This window comes from Pelophylax lessonae, assembly GCF_965119305.1.
Source record: "Pelophylax lessonae genome assembly, chromosome: 8".
Taxonomy (NCBI): domain Eukaryota; kingdom Metazoa; phylum Chordata; class Amphibia; order Anura; family Ranidae; genus Pelophylax; species Pelophylax lessonae.
In genome coordinates, this window is record NC_138775.1 from 166,747,736 (window position 1) to 166,771,446 (window position 23,711).

The window sequence follows — 23,711 nt, forward strand, 5'->3', positions numbered from 1 at the left end:
CTTATTACTTGGTTTTAAATAAATTGGTCAAACCAAAGATAGGACTGATTTGTTGTGTTGCAGTTCCAAGGCAGACATGCAGAAACCCAAAGTTGGCAGCTCCTGGACTGGAGTGCATGAACCTAAGACTGGAAAATCCTGGTAAAGGAATACCCTGATTCTGAAAAAAAAAAATAGCCCCAGATATGCCAAGTGATGGGTCAGAGTAATCAATAACTTTTGTAGGTTTAGGATACATCTGAACCTCTATAATATCTGGACAGCCAGGGACAGTTTGTCTTACAGAGCTCTTGCTGACTGTTGCTCTTGTTCCCTGAAGAGAATATCAGTTTGGTACTGCCCACTACCGAGATACTTCTAAAATCATAAGAGGGGCACCACTGGTGCAGAGAACAGGCTGAATGGGAAGGCCATGAACTAGTAGTGCAGGGACCTCACTGGAAAACACAGAAAATGGAGGGCAGGGGGGGGCACCTTTATGCTGAGAAGGGTTTGCTGGATTGGCAAACTTAAGGTCTTGCTGGTGGAAAATGAACCCTGTTTGGAGGATCACAATGTGGACTCCCAGGGCATAGACAAGTGAAAGGAGCACTTCAGAAAGGTAGCATAGTGGAAGGACTTGCAAGCCTGCTTCTTGCTATTCTTATGCTGGGGAAGATGAGTACTCTTACGCCCAGTAGAATCCATGACAATAACATGCAACAAACACTGAAGAAGACATACTGTAGTCCCTCAAAGGTCATGAGGACTACAACATAAAACACTTCTTGCAAGTGCGTTCTGCTATCCAGCACTTTAGCCACAGACCCTTGTTCAAAGTCACTGACAGAAGATAAATACAAGACAGCAAGAGAGAAGCTTTCAGCAAACCCTCACAGCTAAATGCAAAGCCAAAGACATCTGATCCATACATTCAGTGATGTGGAGGTCAGATCAAGCCTAATTGTTTTAAGCCATTTAGCCTAAGTCTGACATAAAAGAACTACAGCCAAAACAAAACTGGGTGCAAGCCTGTCCGACAGAAGTCATTTGGCTGGCTTCTGTCAAACAGGCTGATGTACACATGGGTCAAATGTTTGGCTAGTTTCTGTTGAACAGGCTGATACCGGATGATGTTCCCACACCCATCTCTTCGCCACTAGACCATTCTCCATTGCACTCAGGCAAACAAGATACCTCTGACGTCATCCAGACAGATGCAAGGACGATAGCACTGCATTGCAGATGAGGATGCTGAGGAACAGTCCACTCCCAAGGCATAAAGAGGAGAGGATCTGATAAGTAAATATGTTTTTAACGATCCCTAGACCAGCCATTCTCAACCAGGTCAACAAGGCTGCTGTAGTATATTAGTAGAAAAAGGCATTCAGATGAGACCGAGCTCCTCTGCCAAACTGCACATCAGCACATTGGGAGCTTGAGCAGGGCAGTGAAATCACTGGAAGTGGGAGGTGTCTGCCTGAGCTCTCAGGCCTCCCCCTACAGTGCAGTACCCAGCAGTGTGAGTTCAAGTACAGAACTGCCAATTCTTAAATTGACCTGGTCATTGTGGACACCATCATGCCATCCAGCAGTAGAGAAGTGTTCTGGAGGCGATTGGTTCCTATTCCCTACATGCATGTATACATCTTATGTTTGTGAGTATAATGTTTGCTACCTATTTTGATTTTGATAAACTTTTTTAGTGGCAATGCACAAGGTCGGTGCACCCTTCTCTTGTTGTTGTCTTTCAGTGTTTTTGGATACCCTTGGTCCTGGTGGGGCAGCAAGACCGCCCTATCTGTGCTAAAAAGACCATTCAGACCACTCACCTTCCCACATACCACTTGAGCACAGAAGAGATACTGTTTTTTCCCCCACAGGCCAACCAGGAACATACCATTTGGAACACGGCACTTCTTGCATTTTATCTTGGGTTTTTCCGGATGAGTTTATATGAGGTAAGATTACTTGTATTTTGTTTCATAGGGAATTTGGGTATATTTCTTGCTAATAATTTTGTTATTTTTTTTAACTTCTTTTTATTCAGTTTTCATAAAAAAATACAAAAAAGAAAATAAGAAATAGCAAACAACATGCAACATACAGTGGAATCATCGCAAAAAGAAAACAGCATGGCGTTACATTATAGACCAGCAACTCATCCCAAAAGGTCTATTCCCAGGGAACAATGTACAAACATAACATAATCATGAGGACACACAAAAAATTAGTAGGTAGGTCAAATCAGAAACAATCTGACACAGGGAATTTGTCACTTATCCAATCTCCCCACACCTTCTCAAATTTGGCCGGTACACCTCTACTTGTATATGTAGCATTATACAAGAGCAATGCATTATTCCATAGAGCCTTCCATCCTTATACAGTAGGAGCTACTGTTTTTTTCCATGACAGATTAATAACCTTTCGTGCATAATAAAACAATACAGTGAGAACCGAGTGGACTACCTTAGTAGGTGCCAGTGGATCAATCAGGCACAACAAAAAGACCTCAATTGAGGCAGTAATGACCCCTGACCAGAACTGTTGGATGTCTATGCAATGGCAAAAAATGTGCATGAAGCCCGCCCTAGGAGTGGCACATCTCCAGCAATTGGAACATTGTGTGGGAAAAATGCTAGCCAATTTGGCAGGGGTATAGTAAGTTATATGGAGGAATTGATCTTGTATGAGGTGGTTGTGTGCTGACACAATCTAGAAAAGGTGGGCCCCCATATGTCATCCAAGTCTTGCTCATTTTATTTTATACCATATTGAACATAGACCCCTTATTTGTTTAAGACTGTTGTTGTTATTTATTATATTGTTTGAATGTTTTTCAAATTCTTAGTTCTAACTATACAGTACATTTTGTCATATGTGGATACAAGAGAGGTCAAAGAGGACCTGAAAAAAGCAGCATTTCCATGAAACGCGTCAACCTTTTTTCAGCATACCAGAGATGTTTTGTTGGTATCATTCACTGACCTTGTACACATGATATGTAATGTGTGTTATGATTCATAGATTCATTACATTTTTATACCTTTTTGTATACAATAAAAATTGAATATTTTTATGCAAGGTGTACTTACTTTTGGAGATATATATATAAAGCCCCAAAAAACCTTTTGCGCTTCAATATAACTGTATTTAAAGTCGAGGCTTCACCCATCATTGTGGGAATACCCCTGAAGAGGTCTTCAGGGAATGGGTTCCTTAGGGATGGACCATGCCCCTGGATCTATACCGCAGTGAGGGCTCAAAGCAACATTACAGGTTATCCCTAAAATGTGGGGGTCTGGATAAGGGTCACAAGGTTTAAAGAGGTTACGCTGATACAGATGTAGTGCCCCTGTGTTGGATTTAGAAGACAGTGAGAAGTTGAAGAGTTTGAAGATAAAATGGTAAAGGCACATGGATAGGTTTCTCTCAGTAAGTGGATTCTTTAACCACTTGCCGACCAGCCACCATACATATACTGCGGCAGGTCGACTGTCCGGCGAAACAATGTACCTGGTACGTCGCTTTGTAAGACAGCTAGTGGGGGCGCGTGCTGATTTTTCCACAGGGGGGAGCCAATCAGTGGGTCCGGCGGCCACGATGTCCGCTGGGCACCTGCAATCGCTCCCCGTGGAGTCAGAACGGCGGTCTGCCGATGTAAACACGGCAGACCGTTGTTCTGTCAGTATTGAACACAGGGATCCTGTGTTCCTTCTATTTAAGAACACAGGTCTCTGTATTCAATCAGCAAGTCCATCCTCCACACAGTTAGAAAGCATCCCCTAGGAAAACATTTAAACCTTTGATCGCCCCTGGTGTTAACCCCTTCCCTGCCAGTACATTAGTACAGTAACAGTGCATATATTTAGCACTGATTACGGTAGTAATGCCACTGGTCCCCCCAAAATGTCAGTTAGGTGCCTAATCTGTCCACCGCAATATCGCAGTCCCGCTAAAAATCGCTGATCACCACCATTACTAGTAAAAAAAAAAAAAATAATTAAATAAAAATGAAATAAATCTTTCCCCTAGTTTGTAGACATGATAACTTTTGCGCAAAGCAATAAATTTACACTTATTGAGAATTTTTTTTACCAAAAATTTGTAGCAGAGTACAAATTGGCCTAAAATGATGAAAAAATTTGATTTTTACATTTTTTTTATTGGGAAAGTTTTATCGCAGAAAGTAAAAAAATGTTGTTGTTTTTTTCAGAATTGTCGCTATTTTTTTGTTTATAATTAAAAAAATAAAAATTGCGGAGGTGATCAAATACCACCAAAAGAAAGCTCTATTTGTGGAGAAAAAAGGACATCAATTTTTTCTTGGGTACAGCATTGCACGACCGTGCAATTGTCAGTTAAAGTAAGGCAGTGCCGTATCGAAAAAAATGGCCTGGTCATTTGGGGGTAAAACTTTACGGTCCAGAAGTGGTTAATTAAGTGGGCGCACTTCGGCTCTACCTCACCTAAATGTTTTATCTGAACATCTCTTCTCTGTTCCTTCACTGTATGCTGCTGCTTCACACCCACCTAAAATGATTGCTTTCATTGTGTTTATGGTATGCTGCTGCTTCACATCCGCCATAGGCTCCTTTCACACGGGCTTTCCAATCAAGTTCGCCTGTCAGTTTTTTAAGGCAGACCTGATCAGATGCTCCATGCACCCTTATGGAGCGGCGGATGTCAGCGGTGACATGTCCGCTGACAACCGCTGCTATCCGATCCTGTCCATGAAATCCAGACAAATGGAAACTCTATTTTCCATCCTTCTGGAGGATCGGATCGGATGAAAACGGACAGGCGGTCCGTTTTCATCCAATCTCCCATAGAGGAGAACGGGAATCTGACAGCTTCGTCTCTGGAAAGTAAGAGGAGACGGAACGGTCATCCGTCTGATCGATTCGCCGATCCCCGCTGAGCGAAACGGAGTCCGTCGGGCGTAAAGCCCGTGTGAAAGGACCCTACAACTGAAAACTGACTGATTGCTTTCATTGTGTCTATGGAGAATTACTAAAACTAGAATCTGATGCAGCTGTGCAGAGGTTTTATTGTCAAAGCTTAACTGAACAAGCTGAAGTTAGAAGCTGTTTGGTTACTCTGCACAGCTGCACCAGATTCTGTCTGACTGACTGCTTTCATTGGGTCTATATATATCCATGTTACTCTGCTGCTTTTCACAATCTGTAGCCCCTAAACATTCTGATGTTTATGTAGTTGTTTTAGGGTCTTACCTAAATTATCCACTTAAGCCCCAGAAGATTTTACCCCCTTCCTGACCAAGGCCTATTTTGCGATTCGGCACTGCGTGACTTTAACGGACAATTGCGCGGTCGTGCGACGCTGTATCTAAACGAATTTGACGTCCTTTTTTTCCCACAAACAGAGCTTTCTTTTGGTGCTATTTGATCACCTGTGCGATTTTTTGATCATGCGCTATAAACAAAAGAAGAGAGTCAATTTTGCAAAAATAACAATATTTTTCACATTTTTTATATGAAATTCCCCCCAAAAAAATGTAAAAATCAAAATTTTTTAACATTTTAGGCCAATTTTTTTTTTACCATATGTTTGGTAAAAAAAAATTGCAAAAAGTGTATTTTGATTGGTTTGCGCAAAAGTTATTGCGTTTACTAACAAAGGGAAAGATTTTTGTAATTTTTGTTGTTTTTTTTTTTAACGCGTAATTGGGGTTACCAGTGACATTACTACAGTAATCAGTGCTATACATATGCACTGTTACTGTAAAAATGACACTGGCAGTGAAGGAGTTAACTGTATTGGAGAGGGAGGGGTCAAGTGTGTCCTAGGGGCGTGTTTCTAGCTGTGATTGGCTGTTGCTTGATGTGTAAGAACAGTGATCAACGGTCCTACATAGTAGAACCGTTTGATCACCATTCTTACACAGGGGAGACTGACAGGCGGCTTTGTTTACACTAGCCGCCTGCCTTTCTCCCGCTGTCACGGACGAACGCAAGTGTCTGGCGGACATCGGGTCCGCCGGGCACACGCGTGGGGGGGTCCGTGACCGAGCGGGAGCGCACATCCGGCAGCGCGCGCTCGCTGCCAAAACCCTTACAGGCTAGCGACGTAGCCCTACGTCGCTTTGCCTGTGAGGGGCTGACTGCCGACGTAAATAGTCGTGCGGCAGTCGGCAAGTGGTTAAGGGCTGATATTCATCTTTACAACTCTGCCCTCTTGCAAGTCTGATTCTGATGTGAAAGGTTTGCTCTGTCAACCAGGAGTCCTTTATTAACGGCGTACAACGTAGAGTTGCGTAGAGTTGTAGAGTATTAACTGCTGATTGATTAATTGACAAAAACCCACTCATAACAATATAAAGCTAGACTACCTTTATAGGGGAAGCACATGGCTGGGGTTCTTTCCAAAAGTGGGTTCCTTAACTGGTGGGCATATTTCAGCTCTGCACTTCAGCGATTGCACAAAGCGAAAATGCACAGCAAACTACTTTGAAAAACACCAGCCTGCAGGTGACTATATTTTCCTATTCAGCTCTCCTTTCTCTTGGAAACATGTGCTCTCTACCTCTTCTTCTCACAGTTCTGTCCTCTCTCAAACTCTTTTTCCTGCACCCATCTTCTCCACCCACATCTTATATATATATATATCACCCTCACTTATGTCCTCTCCTTATTACATGCTAATAAAACCTCCAGGACAGATGCTATATAGGTATGTGTGATGCGCCAACTCTTATCCTGCTTGTTCATGTGCTTATTGAAGTTTGTTTTTGTTGTGCTGCTGACACTTTGCCTTTTTAGACATCCTAGCATGTCAGTCTGTATTTATTTGTTCATGTACCCATGCTTATTGCGGTTGATCTTTTAACTTAATGTTTTAATGCTTTAATCTATCTGTACCTAATATTTGTTTTTTTTTTTTTTTTTTTGTTTCTTTCATTTTAATTCATATATATATATATATATATATATATATATATATAAAACACTTTTTTTTTTTTTTTTTTTTTTTTTTTTTCTTTTTGCCATGGATTTTCTAAATAATTTGGAACTCCATAAATATGAGATCCTAGACACTCTGTTCTCCACGTTACCATCTGACCTTTTTCATAATTCTGTACAATTGCCCAAACCCACTCGTTACACGCTGTGTGGTAAATTTAAGAAACTTGAGAGACTCTTTCACACGGCTAACACTCACTGGTGGGATAGCTTTTTTCTCAAAAAATACGTAGAAGACAAAATTACACCTAGAGGTCTCCGTATTTTAAAATCCTGTTCATTCTTAGATCCAGCACATACCAAAGATTGGGAGGGCATTGCTGATTTCTGTACCTCCAAATTCATGAATGTCATCATTAGTCAACGCTGCATCAAATATGAAGACGCTGTGCATCACATTCAGATGTTGGTTGAGGATATTCTGTCCTTCAACCAATCTGTTCCCTCCTCATGGTCCGACACCCTCCAAAAGAATACACGGAAAAAAGAGGACAACATGATCCGCACAAAGCTAGGCAAATTCAAACGCGATCTGGGTGATTACCAACATAATAAGGTTTTTTCCTGGAAGCAACATCCTTTAATAACCCCCCTCATAGATCTTCCTTCTTTCCCCCCTCCCCACCACCCAGTCCCTGGTCCTCTTCACCCTCCCATTTGCCCTCCCCCTCTATCCACTGCTCATAGAAACCCGCCACCATACCCCAACAATAAGACCAGAAAGACCCCCCTACGAAAACAACTAACACCAGGACTTCCAAAGAGTCTATTTGTTCCAAAACAGAAAAAAGTAGGCACTAATATTGCAAGCATGTCAGGTGGGTTGGCCACACACAAGGTGAGCACCTCTCCCCCTACTGCCACTACCCATAGAGGGAATACACCCCTCAACAAAACATCCTCAATGCCCACCAGTCAGCAATGCATCCCACCTAATCCTCCGACTGGCCCCCCTCCATGCACCACCCAGTTAGTCCCTCTCCCGTCTGCAGACAATATAAGCCAAGACCCCCACTCACTTAATGAGAACACTGGCTCGGATCCCACTGAAGGTCCAACCATATTAGTGGGTGATTTCCAGCTTGGTGATATACCACCTCACTCCACCTCTGTGTCTTTTTTAGGGATCAGCCCCCACCTAAAGCAAAGGCTAAAAAGAAAATTCATAGAAGAGGATGTAGAGGAGGAAGGCACAAACACAATAATAGGAGCCAAGGTGCGCAAACTATAAAATTATTTAATCTATCATCACAGGCCCTCACGCCTGCTGATGAAGCCCTACTCAGCAGAGGTCTTTCTTTTTCACCCACCACATATCCCAACTCTTTCCTCCTATTTAAAGATCTTAATCAATTTGTCAGAAAATTGACCCTCAATAGACACTTCAACATTAAGTCCAAGAAGGACTTGAGCAATACACCCCTCCTGGACAAGGACATACCCACTAGCACCCCTGATACTGAACTGCTTACCATTGAGGATGATGTTTTTAGCTTATATGAGGTTGATCCTGACCCCGATGATCCTGACCTCAACCTATACTTGTACACACAACACTTACAGACATCTCCCCCTGTCAAGCACACCAATCTATATCCCCCGTCAGTTTTCTATCCTACTAGGTCCAAAGGCCCGTATATTGAGTCTTTTTACAGAATGGTGTTTTCTGATCTCCAGCAGCTATGTCATCAGCCCTCTAATACTAAGAAATTAATTCACCACAACCTTACCCGCAACGAAACCCTTTCCCTTAAAAAATTTACCGACAATACAGATTTGGTCATTAAACCGGCCGACAAGGGTGGAGCTATAGTCATCCAGGACAGGGCCGATTACATCAGGGAAGCCCTCAGACTCTTGTCTGACACAAACACCTACGTCAAGCTAACCAAGGATCCACTCCCCACCTTTAGATTAGAGGCGGAGTCTTTGATCTGTAACGCAGTTAGAGATAAAGTCCTTGATACCAAAGAAGCCGCTTTTCTTAAAAAGGAATACTACCATACACCTTATTTCTATCACCTTCCCAAGGTACATAAAGACCCCCTCTGCCCACCTGGTAGACCTATCGTTGCTGCCATGGATAGCATCACCAGCGGATTGTCACAGTACATTGATGTATTTTTGCAGCCACTCGCCCAGTCCCTGCAGTCTTATATCAGAGACTCTATCCACCTATTGGAGCTCTTAGCCCCATACTCTTGGGCGGATAGCTATCTTTGGTTGTCCCTGGACGTTAATTCCCTTTATACGTCCATCCCCCATGACATAGGTCTGCGGGCGACACAACACTTTTTATTAAAAGATCCTATGCTCAATAACCAACAAGCCACCTTTATCCTTGATGCCACCGATTTTTGTCTTAGGCATAACTACTTCTGTTTTAATGGCGACTTCTACCTTCAGACCCATGGTACCGCAATGGGCGCTAACTTTGCACCCTCCTACGCTAACCTGACCATGGGTTTCTGGGAAGAATCCTTCATTTGGCACAACAACCCCTTTGCTCAATATCTAGTTTTTTACGGCCGTTACATAGACGATATCATCATCATCTGGGACGGTCCTCCATCCTCGATTGATGATTTTGTCATCCACTGCAACACCAATGATTTCGGTCTCACCTTTACTTCTGTTTGTGATGCGGTTCATCTAGCCTTCCTGGACCTCGAGCTGGGTAGTGAAGGAACTTCCATTTTTGCCCGGAACTACACCAAGCCCACCACTGGCAACTCGTACCTACACTATAGTAGTTGTCATCATCCCAAGTGGGTAAACAATATACCTAAAGGGCAGTTCTGTCGCCTTAGACAGAACTGTACCAGGGATATAGATTACATCACACAGAGTGATGCTTTGAGAGCCAAGTTTAGGGATAAGGGTTACCCTGACCAATTGGTCAATCAAGCTTACACCACCTTCCTGCCTGGTAAACCCCCCAAAAATACAGCTAAATATGATGAATCCACTCCGAGGTTCATCACCAGATTCCACTGCCGCTACAGGAAAATGGAATCCATACTACAGAAACACTGGAACATTTTATTACAGGACCCCCATCTTTTACCCAGTTTAGGTCACAAACCTAGAGTTACTTACCGTAGGGCTCCCACCCTAAAAAACAAAATTGCACCCAGTCGTCTCAAAACTAAAAAAGTCCATAATCCACTATGCCTCATTCCCTTAAAGGGCATGTATCGATGTAACAAGCCTTTATGTAAAACATGTGCCTTTGTGCGACATGGTAAAAAACAGTTCACCCATGAGAATAAGACTTACCGTTTGGAAGAATTCTACAACTGTTCTACTGATTACGTGATCTACTGCCTGACCTGTCCCTGTGGACTACTCTATGTTGGTCGCACCATCCGCCCACTACGGCAACGATTTGGTCACCATCGCAGGTTTGTGGAGGAGGGTTGTGACCAACATAGCGTACCACGCCATTTCCTCGAGTTCCACAACAAGTCCACATCAGGATTGGAGGTTTGGGTAATAGAGTCTATCCCCAAACTTCCATCTGAGGCTGAACGATTTGCCAAATTATGCCAACGAGAGACATTTTGGATCTATACCCTGGATTCACTTTCACCCAAGGGTTTAAACGAAGAGCTAGATGTTAACACCATATTATGATTCGAGCCGATGTATGTCTTTTTACCTTGTTAAATAACCATTTATTTATTTTTTTTTTTTTTAATGCGATTTCATTTGTATGCGATTTTTTTTTTTTTTTTTTTTTTGTGTTTATTTTCTTATTGCCGCTTTAAGTATTGTGGTCCCACTGTCCAGCCCATTTACAATGGCCACTTTAAGTCCATCTGTATCCACCCAGCTTGAGTGCTGGCTTCCTATAAACTTGTTCAGCTCTTCTGTGTCATGCCACTGCACTTGAGAAAGGAGCGCGCACGCCCTGTGAGGCTACTGCGCACGCTCGGAAACGCGTTGTGCGTTTGGCTGCTGGATCTGTCACGCTGGGCTCCCCTATCTGTTGGCGCCGGATGTACTGAGGAGCAGGGCGCCCTTCTGAAGCCGACAGCCATTCTACCTAACGGTCTCTCGGCTCACCAGGTGTCTCCCTGAGGAACAGAACACCTTCCTGAAGCTGCTGACCATCCTACTATCTGGTCTCTTGGCTCTCCAGACATCTCCCTCCTTCAGCATCCCCTGCACCATCTCTTGGAGCTACTAACATCCAGCCGTGGACCCCTGTGTTCCTGCAGACCACCTAACAGATGAGCTATTTTATACTGTTTTAAATGTGAGCAGTTTTCCTGTACCTGCATTACCCTTTTAATTAAACTGATAACACTTAGAGGCGCTCTGCTTTTTGTTTTTATTTTCATTTTCAGAGCTGACTTCTCTCTGCAGCTGAGCTGGCCCTGAGTGTAATCTATTTCAGCCATCAACTACACCAGATTAATGACTATACATGAACTGCATACCCCTTGATGCTATATAGGTATGTGTGATGCGCCAACTCTTATCCTGCTTGTTCATGTTACTACCAGCTGGTGAATGCTTTCCTGGCACAATCACTGTCCAAAGTTTGCTTCCTCAACCTGTGCAACAATTTCAAAATTCACCCTCCCTAAACAATGACACCACAAAGCTAATGAACTCCCTGATCATCTCTCCCCTCAACTACTGCAACACCTTCATTATTGACTTACCTTTATATAGGCTACCCCTTAGTCCATCATAAATGCTGCTGCCAGATTCATCCACCTTACCAACCATTCAGTCTCTGCTATCCCTCTCTGCTAATCCTTTCACTGGCTTCCACTCAGCCACTAAATTAAATTAAAAATACTAAAAACTTCTGCCATCCACAACTCGGCCCTCAGCTACATCACTAATCTAGTCTTGAAATACCAACAAAATCATTTTCTTCTTTCATCCCAAGACCTTCTGCGCTCTTGTCACCTCTTCCCAAGCTTGCCTCCAGGACTTCTCCCAAGTCTCTCCAATAATATGGAATTCCCTACCCCAATCTGTCCGACTATCTTCTACTCAGTCCACGTTTAGGCGATCCCTGAAGAACGTTCTCTTCAGAGAGGCCTATTCTGCCCCCGCCTAACAACTATACTTTTATTTTCTCCATCTGCTCATCCCCCACAGCTATTTTTCATCACTTGCCCCTCCCTTTTAGATTGCAAGCTCTAATGAGCAGGGCCCTCTGATTCCTGCTGTATTGAAGGGGGCACCCAGTAGGCGTGTCCTCAAAAGCATGCCAGTGTCCACCAAATTTAGACAATGTTTTCACAGCCGAAGGCTTGGAAACAATCAAGGTTACAGACTGATAAGGCATTTAGTCTGCAGGGAAAGGCATGGGAGTGCATTTGCTGCCTCTGTGGTCAGGGTCACAGATTAACCAGGAAATCTGGACAGAATGTTTTATAACTATAGCAAAAAAAAAAAAATAAGTTAGTGGAGCTGAGAAAAGACGCTTATCTTCTTAAAGAGAAACCGCAGTCTGCTCACATAATTTGTAATACAAAATATATTTGCCATTATGAAGCTTCCCTCCAACCGCTTTGTATTTTATTTTATATACTCTGATTCTGTACTTACCAAATATGCTGCAGAAATCTCCCTCCACTAAGTCTGGGTCCAGCCATTTTAACTGTGGGCAGCTGAAGCTGCTGCCTGTTCACTTCCTGGATTTCTACAGACACATATATACAGACACACTCACACCACTGCTTGCCTGCACATTTCTCCTCATGGATCTCTGCAGTCTCCTGTTATATCCACCCTCATCCATGACTATTGTGTGGTCAAGCGACACTGTACCTAAACAAAATGTATGTCCTTTTTTCTCACAAATTGAGTTTTCTTCTGGTAGTATTTGATCACCTCTGTGGTTTTTAATTTTTGCGCTAAAAACAAAAAAAAGAGTAACAATTAAAAAAAAAAAAAAAATATATATATATATATATTTTTTTACTTTCTACTAGAAAACAGATCAAATGAAAAAAAATTGAAAAAAATCTAATTTCTTCATTAATTTAGGCCAATATATATTCTGCTACATATTTTTTGTAAAAAATATCCCAAAAAGCGAATATTAATAATATTAATTGATTTGCGCAAAAGTTATAGTGTCTACAAACTGTGGGATATTTTTATCTATTTATCTTTACTAGTAATGGCAGTGATCAGCAACTTTTAGCAGGACTGCGATATTGCAGCAAGCAGTTGGGACACTAACTGACACTTTTTGGGGACCAGTGACACTAACACAGTGATCGGTGCTAAAAAAATATGCACTCTCACTGTACTAATGACACGGGCAGAGAAGGGGTTAACATCAGGAGCAATTAAAGAGTTAAATATGTGCCTGACCAGTGCTTTACTACTGTGGAGGAGGTGCTTGTACTTGAAGGCATGGATTGGTGCCCCTGCTTAGCAAAGACACAGGATCCATGTCTTCTGTAGTGACAGAGTGCCGTTCTGCCTGTGTACCGAAACATCTGCGGGTGTCGGCAGACATCGAGTCCGCCGTACCTGCTGATTAGCTCCCGCTATGTCTAATCACAGCGGGAGTGGGCCGCTGTTGGCGCGTGTCCCAGACCGGAAAGTGCAGGATCACGTACTAGGTATGTGATCCTGCGCAGGAGAGCTGCCTTGCCACCGTATATACATTAAATGGTCAGCAAGTGGTTAAAGAATACAATTTTTCATTGAACATTTTGCTCAAAAAACATACAAACGTAGAAAAACAAAGCTATTATGTAGAGGGCACGGGAAGATACTATACTGTGCAGTGGTATTTTGACAATCTGACTTAACCACTTAAGCCCCAGAAGATTTTACCCCCTTCCTGACCAGGGCCTATTTTGCGATTCGGCACTGCGTGACTTTAACGGACAATTGCGCGGTCGTGCGACGCTGTACCCAAATGAAATTGACGTCCTTTTTTCCCACAAACAAAGCTTTCTTTTAGTGGTATTTGATCACCTGTGCGATTTTTTGATCATGCGCTATAAACAAAAAAAGAGCGACAATTTTGCAAAAATAACAATATTTTTCAAATTTTTTTATATGAAATTCCACAAAAAAAATGTAAAAATCAAAATTTTTTAACATTTTAGGCCAATTTGTTTTCTGCTACATATGTTTGGTAAAAAAAATCGCAAAAAGCGTATTTTGATTGGTTTGCGCAAAAGTTATTGTGTTTACTAACTAAGGGAAAGATTTTTGTCATTTTTATTGTATTTTTTTTAACGAATAATGGCGGCGATATGTGATTTTTTTTTTTTGCGGTACTGCGACATTGCGGCGGACAGATCGGACCCTTGACTGACATTTTTGGGGGTACCAGTGACATTACTACAGTAATCAGTGCTATACATATGCACTGTTACTGTAAAAATGACACTGGGAGGGAAGGGGTTAACTTTATTGGAGAGGGAGGGGTTAAGTGTGTCCCTAGGGGCGTGTGATTGGATGTGGCTTTGTGTGTAACAGCACAGATCAACGGTCCTACATAGCAGGACCGAGTGATCAGTGCTTTTACACAGGGGAGAGTGACAAGCGGCTTTGTTTACATTAGTCACTTTGCCTGGGAGGGGCTGAGCCGCCGTATACAGTTGGGCGGCGGTCGGCAAGTGGTTAAGGCAAAGTGCCACTCTATGTAAATTTATTTTTTGTTTTTACCAATATAAATATATATATATATATTTTTTTTTTGTCTTCACTTTGCTTTACACACTGCTCATACCTGGTATTTTTTCACTTTTGTGTGCATTTCCTCCCCTGATCCCTGCATCAGCCCTTGTATTTACATCCTTGATGCTGTACATTCTATACATATTTATATTTATGATGCAGTTGATTCTTACATTGCTATAACCTACATATATTTATTTTAGTCAGTGATCATGGACATCTGGCACCCTACTCTACACACCTACACCATTTCCCTGTCCCTCATCCTCTCCCGGCTGGGTGGTTTTGGGTCCCTTTCCATCAGCTCCCGGATCAGGCGTTCATGCCGCCACTGGAGTTCAGTGTCTCTTCGCTGTCCAGGCCCGGCCAACTGGTAAGTATGGATCCCTGACTTGGGATCCTTCATGGGTTTTGTACCCTGCAAACATCATCAATAACTCATTTTTGGATTGTTGTTACAATATTATTTCTGCATATGTTTTTTCACAGACATGCATGTATGCATCCATTTCTGAAGAAGCGAGCAGTTTGCTCGGGAAACGCTTCAAAGTTATTAAGATGCCTGTTTACAACCATGCAACAATACAGTTACTAACTTCAAGCATGTACTATATTTGTGCCTATACTTTGTTTGGCTTGGTTAACATTTTATGTACCATGTTACATGATGTAAAAAATTTTTTGATACTAATCATTAAATTGAGATTACATTTACTTCACTGAGTGGCCACCTGTGTTCGCCTCATCTATAGTTCCAGGGGGGCAATCTTCCCTTTCTGTATGTAAATGATTTAGGAATGGAGGCGTTATTCTCTATGTGTTACCGGACCGTCTATTTTTATTGTATTGAACCTGGGTGGAAGACACCCCTTTACTCTTTTGGTCCTTTGGTTATTTGTCAGTTTGGTATGTCTTATCCGATTATTTTATCATCCAATTCATTGTGGTTTGTGTCTACTCTTGTTTTTCTTGCAGTTGCCTGAGCCTGGCCAGCGTTCTGCACTCCTCCCGGTGGCGACTTTGACCAGTTCCGGGAGCTGCGATGCATGTCCTGGGGAGGTGCATCCCCCCCTGCTGTCCCCTCCTGTCTGCTGATGGGCGGGGCCACCCTTGCATCGGCGCCATGTCTGATGCGGCTGACTGGTGATGTCCATTAATTTGTGGCGTCATCACGTCATGCACGCGGCATATCATCTCTCTTAGCCGGATGAAATTGTTGCGCCAGCACCGTCTTTCTCCATCTGGCGGCAAGCGCCAATCTGGCATTTGCACGCCTTAGCCAGAGCACGTGGCGTTTGGGGTGGGACCCGGCCACGCCCTATCCGGGAGATACAAATGAGAGACAGGTACACAGAGGCATTCATTCACTCACCTGTTTGTGCACGAAGGGAGTAGCCTCTTATCCTGGGTCCACACACTACACACGGTGGGTATACAGACATAAACTACACCATTTCAGATTCATTTCTTTCTGCACCACTGCTTTCCTTGTTCCTCCTTTTGTTTGCACCACACACGGTACAATATCTATCGGTATTTTTTGTTTTTAACAATATAAATTTTTTTTTTTTGTCTTCACTTTGCTTTACACACTGCTCATACCTAGTATTTTTTCACTTTTGGGTGCATTTCCTCCCCTGATCCCTGCATCAGCCCTCGTATTTACATCCTTGTTGCATTCATGCCGCCACTGGAGTTCAGTGTCTCTTCGCTGTCCAGGCCCGGCCAACTGGTAAGTATGGGTCCCTGACTTGGGATCCTTCATGGGTTTTGTACCCTGCAAACATCATCAATAACTAATTTTTGGATTGTTGTTACAATACTATTTCTGCATATGTTTTTTCACAGACATGCATGTATGGATCCATTTCTGAAGAAGCGAGCAGTTTGCTCGGGAAACACGTCAAAGGTATTAAGATGCCGGTTTACAACCATGAACAATACAGTTACTAACTTTAAGCATGTACTATATTTGTGCCTATACTTTGTTTGGCTTAGTTAACATTTTAGGTACCATGTTACATGATGTAAAAAATGTTTTGATACTAATCATTAAATTGAGATTACATTTACTTCATTGAGTGGCCACCTGTGTTCGCCTCATCTAAAGTCCCAGGGCAATCTTCCCTTTCTGTATGTAAGTGATTTAGAGATGGAGGCATTATCACTATAAGTGTTACCGGACCGTCTATTTTTATCACTCTATGTAAAAAACATGAATCAGATATTAAAAGGAAAATAGGGAATTGAAAGAAGAAGAATAGAAGAAAAAATAGGAAACGGGAGGAGAAAAAAGAAGAGAAGTAGAAAAAGAGAGAGAAGTATCCAGGTAGGAGATCGACCATTGCCAGTCATCTCAAAGAAATGTAGCTCAAGAACTGTTTCAAAGAAAGGACTTAACTTTATCTGATTCCAAGAAAATGATCCAGTTAGATCAGAATTCCTACATATTTCTTCATACTTCTGTAGGCTTGCCTCTAAATCAAACTTCTGTAGGCTTGCCACTAATTCCTCTATCATAATTTGGTAAAGTTAAACAACCCATTCCCATCTACCAGAGGCAGTTATTTGTCTTTCAGTATCTGGGAATTACAGCCCACCCTGCAGAGAGAATAAACTGGTACAGCAAAGCCAGGGATGATAGAAAGTAGGGCCACCTTTATTGTCAGGGAGCATGTCATACCCTTAATCTAATGGCTGACTTTGAAAATGATGTTCCAATAAGGTCTGCTAGAAGGACAGGACCACCTTTTTTTTAGCACGGTGCCGGCCTCCCCACTGCAAGGCCAACATGCAAAGCCAACATAGATCTGGAATTGATGGCACCACCCTGTGCAACGTGGTAGGACAATGATACCATCTAGTGAGGGCCTAGATTTGAATGTCAAGAAGAAGGCCTTTTTTACTATCCTCTTCAGCAAGCCGGTGGCCCAATTCCCTCTCCCAGTCTCTGTTATGGTTTGGCCAGTGTAAATGCATGAGGTGGCGATATATATTCTACACTTGCTTACTGAGCACTCATACCCTCTTCCTGCCCAGGCCAGTTGTCATGCAACACTACCCATATGACATTTTTATCATTTTTTTTCCACGCAAATAGAGCTTTCTTTGGTGGTATTTAATCACCTCTGGGTTTTTTATCTTTTGCTAACCAAAAAAAAAAGTTTTTCATGTTTCGTTATAACATTTTTACAAACAGGTGATTTTTCTCCTTCACTGATGTGCACTGATAGGCAGTAGTGATCGACCGATATTGGTTTTTCATTGCCGATACCAATATTTTGGCCATTGCATATCTGTATCAGCCCATATTGGCTAATATTTTTGTACATTTAAAATTTTGCAAAAAAACCCCACAAATTTCGACACAAATCTGTTACTTAACATGTAAAACGTTACTTATTAACATATCTAACATTAAGGGCTCGTTCTTCACACCTTAACTGCATGAGAACTGATAGAAAAACTTCAATTGCAGTGACATTTAGTTTCACGTCATTCTGATTGTGCATTAATGCATAATAAACTGCTGCAGTAGTGCACTCACTCAATGCAATAATGTTAAATCACTACTGCAGTGCAGTCAGTGCAAAACTGCTAGAAAAAAGTTAGACAACAGCTAGACAGTGGATTGGATTGGAGTCAGTGGACTACCTCTGCAGTAGGGCACTCACTGCAACTACTGCAGTCAGTGCAAAACTGCTAGATAAAAAGCTAGGCAACACAACAGCTACACAGTGGATTGGACTGGAGTCAGTGGACTACCTCCGCAGTAGGGCACTCACAGCAACTACTACAGTCAGTGCAAAAACTGCTAGAAAAAAAGCTAGGCAACAGCTACACAGTGGATTGGACTGGAGTCAGTGGACTACCTCTGCAGTAGGGCACTCACTGCAACTACTGCAGTCAATGCAAAACTGCTAGAAAAAAGCTAGACAACAGCAAGACAGTGAATTGGATTGGAGTCAGTGGACTACCTCTGCAGTAGCACACTTACTGCAACTACTGCAGTGCAGTCATTGCAAAACTGCTAGACAACAGCAAGACAGTGGATTGGAGTCAGTGGACTACCTCTGCAGTAGGTCACTTACTGCAACTACTGCAGTGCAGTCAGTGCAAACCTGCTAGAAAAACAGCTAGACAGTGGATTTGAGTGGACACTACTCTTTATAATACTCACAGTTAGGCAGAACATTATTATACTGCAGAAATCATGTCCATGGTCACCTGTTAACCTTCCTAGCGGTATTCTCAAGTGTGGCTCGGGGTTAAATTTCAGCGCCAAAAGCGGTAAGCCCGAGCCACACTCGGGGTACCGCCAGAAGCATCGCTGGATCCTGAAAGAGGGGTTACTTACCTTTTCCCCAGGATCCAGCGATGTATCCGGGCAGTGTGCGACAGCTGATTTTCCTCCCGATGCTCTGTGTGCCCCGGCTTCCGTCTCCTGCGACGTGACTTTCACAGGGGGGGTGGAACCGGCGGCAAATTCAAAAAGTTAAAAGCACAAACACACTGATACACTGTAATCCTATTGGATTACATTACTAAAATAAAATAAATTGGCCTTAGATTGCCCCCCATTGCTTTCTCCATTCCTGCATTTTTCCTGTACCTTGTGTCTGGATACTGCAGAGCGACCATGGCATCAAAAAAGCACGCCGCGACCTCAAAAGCGGTATATGACCTGCTGGAGAACAGCGACAGTGATACAGAATCACTTGCAGGATGGAGCGATAGCGATTCGTGGGGAAGGTGGTCATCGGACGCAGAAAGCGATTTCAGCGATGATCCTGCGACTTTGCCCAGCGATGTGCGGACTTGGTGCTCGATCTACTGCGGTACGGAGCATGTAGCGCCCCCAAGGTTCCCGTTTACTGGAGCACCTGGTATCAAAGTGGATGTTGAGGATGACAACCCCTTGGCATACCTCCAACTCTTTTTGACCGATGAGGTTATTGAAAAGATTGTTGTGGAAATGAATCGGTACCAGGAGCAACAAGCTGTAGCGCATCAGAGGTTTTCAAGGAGCAGGATGTGGGAACCAGTGACCAAAGAGGACATCTGGAAGTTTCTGGGCCTAATTTTTCTGCAGGGAGTGGTGGGGAAACCCCTGCAGAAGTGGTATTGGACCACCAACAAATTACTGGCCACTCCTTTTTTTGGCACGGTCATGTTGGAATACTAAATTTTGCTCATTATGAAAAATTTGCACTTTACAAACAATGACGAATTTGATGAGACTTCGCATCCAGCTCCAAAACTCAAAAAGATTTGGGACATTTATCAAATCATTTTGAAAAATTTCCAGCAGTCCTATGTGCCAGATAGAGACATTTGTATAGATGACAGTCTAATGGCCTACAAAGGAAGACTCAGCAGGATACAGTATATTGCGTCCAAGTGAGCACGCTTTGGCATAAAGTCATTCATGCTATGTGAATCCAGCTCTGGATACATTTGGAATTCGGTCCTATACACCAGGAAAGGAACCAAATTCAATGAAAGGTTCAGCAGTTATGGAATGGCAACCGCTTCAGTTCCTACGCTGATTGAGCCATTGCTGAATCAGGGGTACTGTGTCACCACAATTTTTATACGTCCCAAGAACTCTATGAGTTCCTTCTACACAACAAGACAGATGCGTATGGGACCTTTAGAGCTAACCGGCGTGACATGCCCCCAACCTTTGCCAACAAAAAGCTCAAGGCAGGAGAAATAGGCTCTGAGGAAGAGGCACGGCCTCGAAACGCGTCAGCCCTCCGTCTACATGAGACATTGGACTTTTCAAATAATGCTGCTCCTTGGAATTGATATGCTGGTCTATTACGCATGTTTGTGAGTAGCTGATTTTAAACTTATGTTATTAAAAGCCCGCTGAGGATAATGCACTAGGCTGGTGCGCCCTTTCTTTGTGTTTGTATTTGCAGGAGAAATAGTTGCCTGGCAGAAAGGAAAGATGATGGCACTGAGATGGCGTGACAAAAAAGATGTGTGCCTGATGAGTACCATTCACAACACCTCTACTGTCATGGTACACACAAAACGTGGAAAAGATGTAATGAAACCACAACTGGTGATGGATTACAACAACACCATGGGAGGTGTGGACAGAGCTGACCAGGCCATGACTTTTTATCGGGCAATGCGGAAACAACAAAAAAAATATTATAAAAAAATATTCAGGCATCTTCTTGAACAGTGTTTGTGGAACGCATTTATTCTCCTAAAAAAGAAGAGTGACAGGCCTGTGGTTCATGCGGACTTTGTTTGGAAAATTGCCGAACTGATATTTCTCAGGCACCAAACACCCATGGCTGTAAATAGATCCGGACGCCGTGCTGCTGGTGTTGTGAACCCCGAACGCCTGACCAGTCGTCACTTTATGGACCACATTCCACCAACAGAAAAGAAGCCTGCACCCACAAGGATGTGTGTGGTTTGCTGTTCCAAACGTGACGACACTGGAAGGAAAATCCAAAAAGAAACACGGTACTATTGTCCTGACTGTGATGTTGGACTTTGTGCTGTACCCTGTTTTAAAATTTTCCATACCCGGGACGTTTACTGAAGCAATATGACCACTAATATGGCATCCTTGTTTGACCCAAAAAATTTTCAGTGTTTTTGATTACGCTATTTACTATAATTTATTGAATAGAAAGTATTATTATTATTATATTATTATTTGTTATAACTATTAATAGTTATTTATTATATTATAATTTAGGATTTTGTGTTTCAAACTTTATCATACCCGAGATGTTATAAAGAAGAACGCACAGTAAAAAAAAAATCATATATAAATAGTTGGTTTGGGCTGCTCATCCTTAAGAATTACATGCAAAATAATGGTACCGCTTTCAGCACCTAAAATCCAAAATAATCATACTGCCAGGGAGGTTAAAGGGCTTCTGTTTTGTTCATATAATGCTGCCACTTCATAAACATGCTCAGGAGGAGAGGAGGACAGAGGAGCAGAGAGAGAGGTATCTTCTAGCATGGGAAGCAATTCTTTTGTAGCGTGCCTCATTTTCTTTCCACCACTGAAGAGGATAACCACTACTTCTGTCAATTACTGGTTCCTTCAAAAAGAGATGAAGTTCATTATCCAGGCTCATTCAGAAAAAATTGTATTCTCCGCATGAGGCCCCAATGCAACACTGAAAATGTCCTGATCAATTCAACCACGATGAAGAAGATTCTCTTCTGTTCGTTGACATATTTTTGGACATTTTTCTGTTTTTGCAGCATGCTGCTCTATCATATTATAAACATAGTGATCTGATTCTGGACTTGTCTTTTCATTAGGAACCTCCTGCAGCTCCTGTTGAATATCTTCTGTCAGCCATTGTTTTGCCTTTGCCAATACATCATCAGAAGAGAAAGAATGGTTCTTGTATCGAGGATTCAAAAGACTTGCAAGCACAACATTTTTAATCTGTTCATGCCTCTCAAAACATATATCCATCAAAGCTCTTAGGCTTGACAGACCATCATTTGAAAGTTTGAGGGTGTTGTGTGACATGACACTGAGGTCTGACATATCTTCAAGCCTCATTCCTTTCTGCATGTTTGCTCCGCTGTCTCGAAGTAGCACAAGCATCACTCGGTCTTTGTTGATTCCCCAGTCTTCAAGCGTGCCTAGAAACATTTCTCTACTGTACTCAGTGTGGGATCCTTGCATCACTTTTGTATTCAACACCAATTGCCTTTTTGTCCATCCGCTGTCAATGAAGTGGCATGTAGGAATCATTAGTGACTCTGACTCGGTTTGTCCGGACCAGTAGTCAGTCGTGAATGAGAGTGAGTTGCCAGTACTCTCTGGTTGCAGCATAGCCTTTACTTTGTAAGACTGTGTGACCTCGCGCTTGTGGTGTTTATTAGTCTGTGTATTTAAAGTGCTCTAATTTTGTGTGCAAACACAGAAATTAATTTAAATAAATAGATAAATAAATATAAATTTGTGCAAGCTGCTTGCTGCAAAGAAAAGTGCTAGTGCTCTTTTGAAGTATATCGGTCAATGGTTGCAGCGCTGCTTTTAAGTGCCTGTGCAAAGTGTGCTTAAATGAACATAGTGAAAACATTCATAAAAAATGCTTTTAAATACCTGTGCAAATTGTGCTTAAATAAACATATTGAAAACGTTCATAAAAAATGTACAAAATGTTTCTATAAAGTGCATAAACAATAGTGCATATCACAAGTATAGGTGTATAATGTCCATATAGCAATCCTCCCGAATATCAAAGTGCTTAAGTGCTTGATCTGTGCTTTGCGTGGGGTTGTCCCCCTTATTTATCTACTTACCACAGTGTGGTTAAAAGCAGGCATGGAATGTTGATTAGACTTTGTATACAGCTTCAACTGGTGCTGTTGAGAGGATTGTTGCTGGTAAGATCCTTAGATATGGTGATTTATCCCCGGGGTCCTCATAAAAAGAAAACTGATCATGGTGAAGATCGTTTAAACAAATAGTTTTATTGAGGCAAACAGGGGTATACTCACAAACTTTGTTAAACTATGTTTGTGAGTATACCCCTGTTTGCCTCAATAAAACTATTTGTTTAAACGATCACCATATCTAAGGATCTTACCAGCAACAATCCTCTCAACAGCACCAGTGAAGCTGTATACAAAGTCTAATCAACATTCCATGCCTGCTTTTAACCACACTGTGGTAAGTCGATAAATAAGGGGGGCAACCCCACGCAAAGCACGGATCAAGCACTTAAGCACTTTGATATTCGGGAGGATTGCTATATGGACATTATACACCTATACTTGTGATATGCACTATTGTTTATGCACTTTATAGAAACGTTTTTGTACATTTTTTATGAACGTTTTCAATATGTTTATTTAAGCACAATTTTCACAGGTATTTAAAAGCATTTTTTATGAACGTTTTCACTATGTTCATTTAAGCACACTTTGCACAGGCACTTAAAAGCAGCGCTGCAACCATTGACCGATATAGCCTTTACTTTGTCAACAACTTTTTGGTGAATCTTTCCCAGCATTTCTGTTTGTTAATACTTCTCACTGTGTGTAGCTTGGCTCAAGTATGGACAT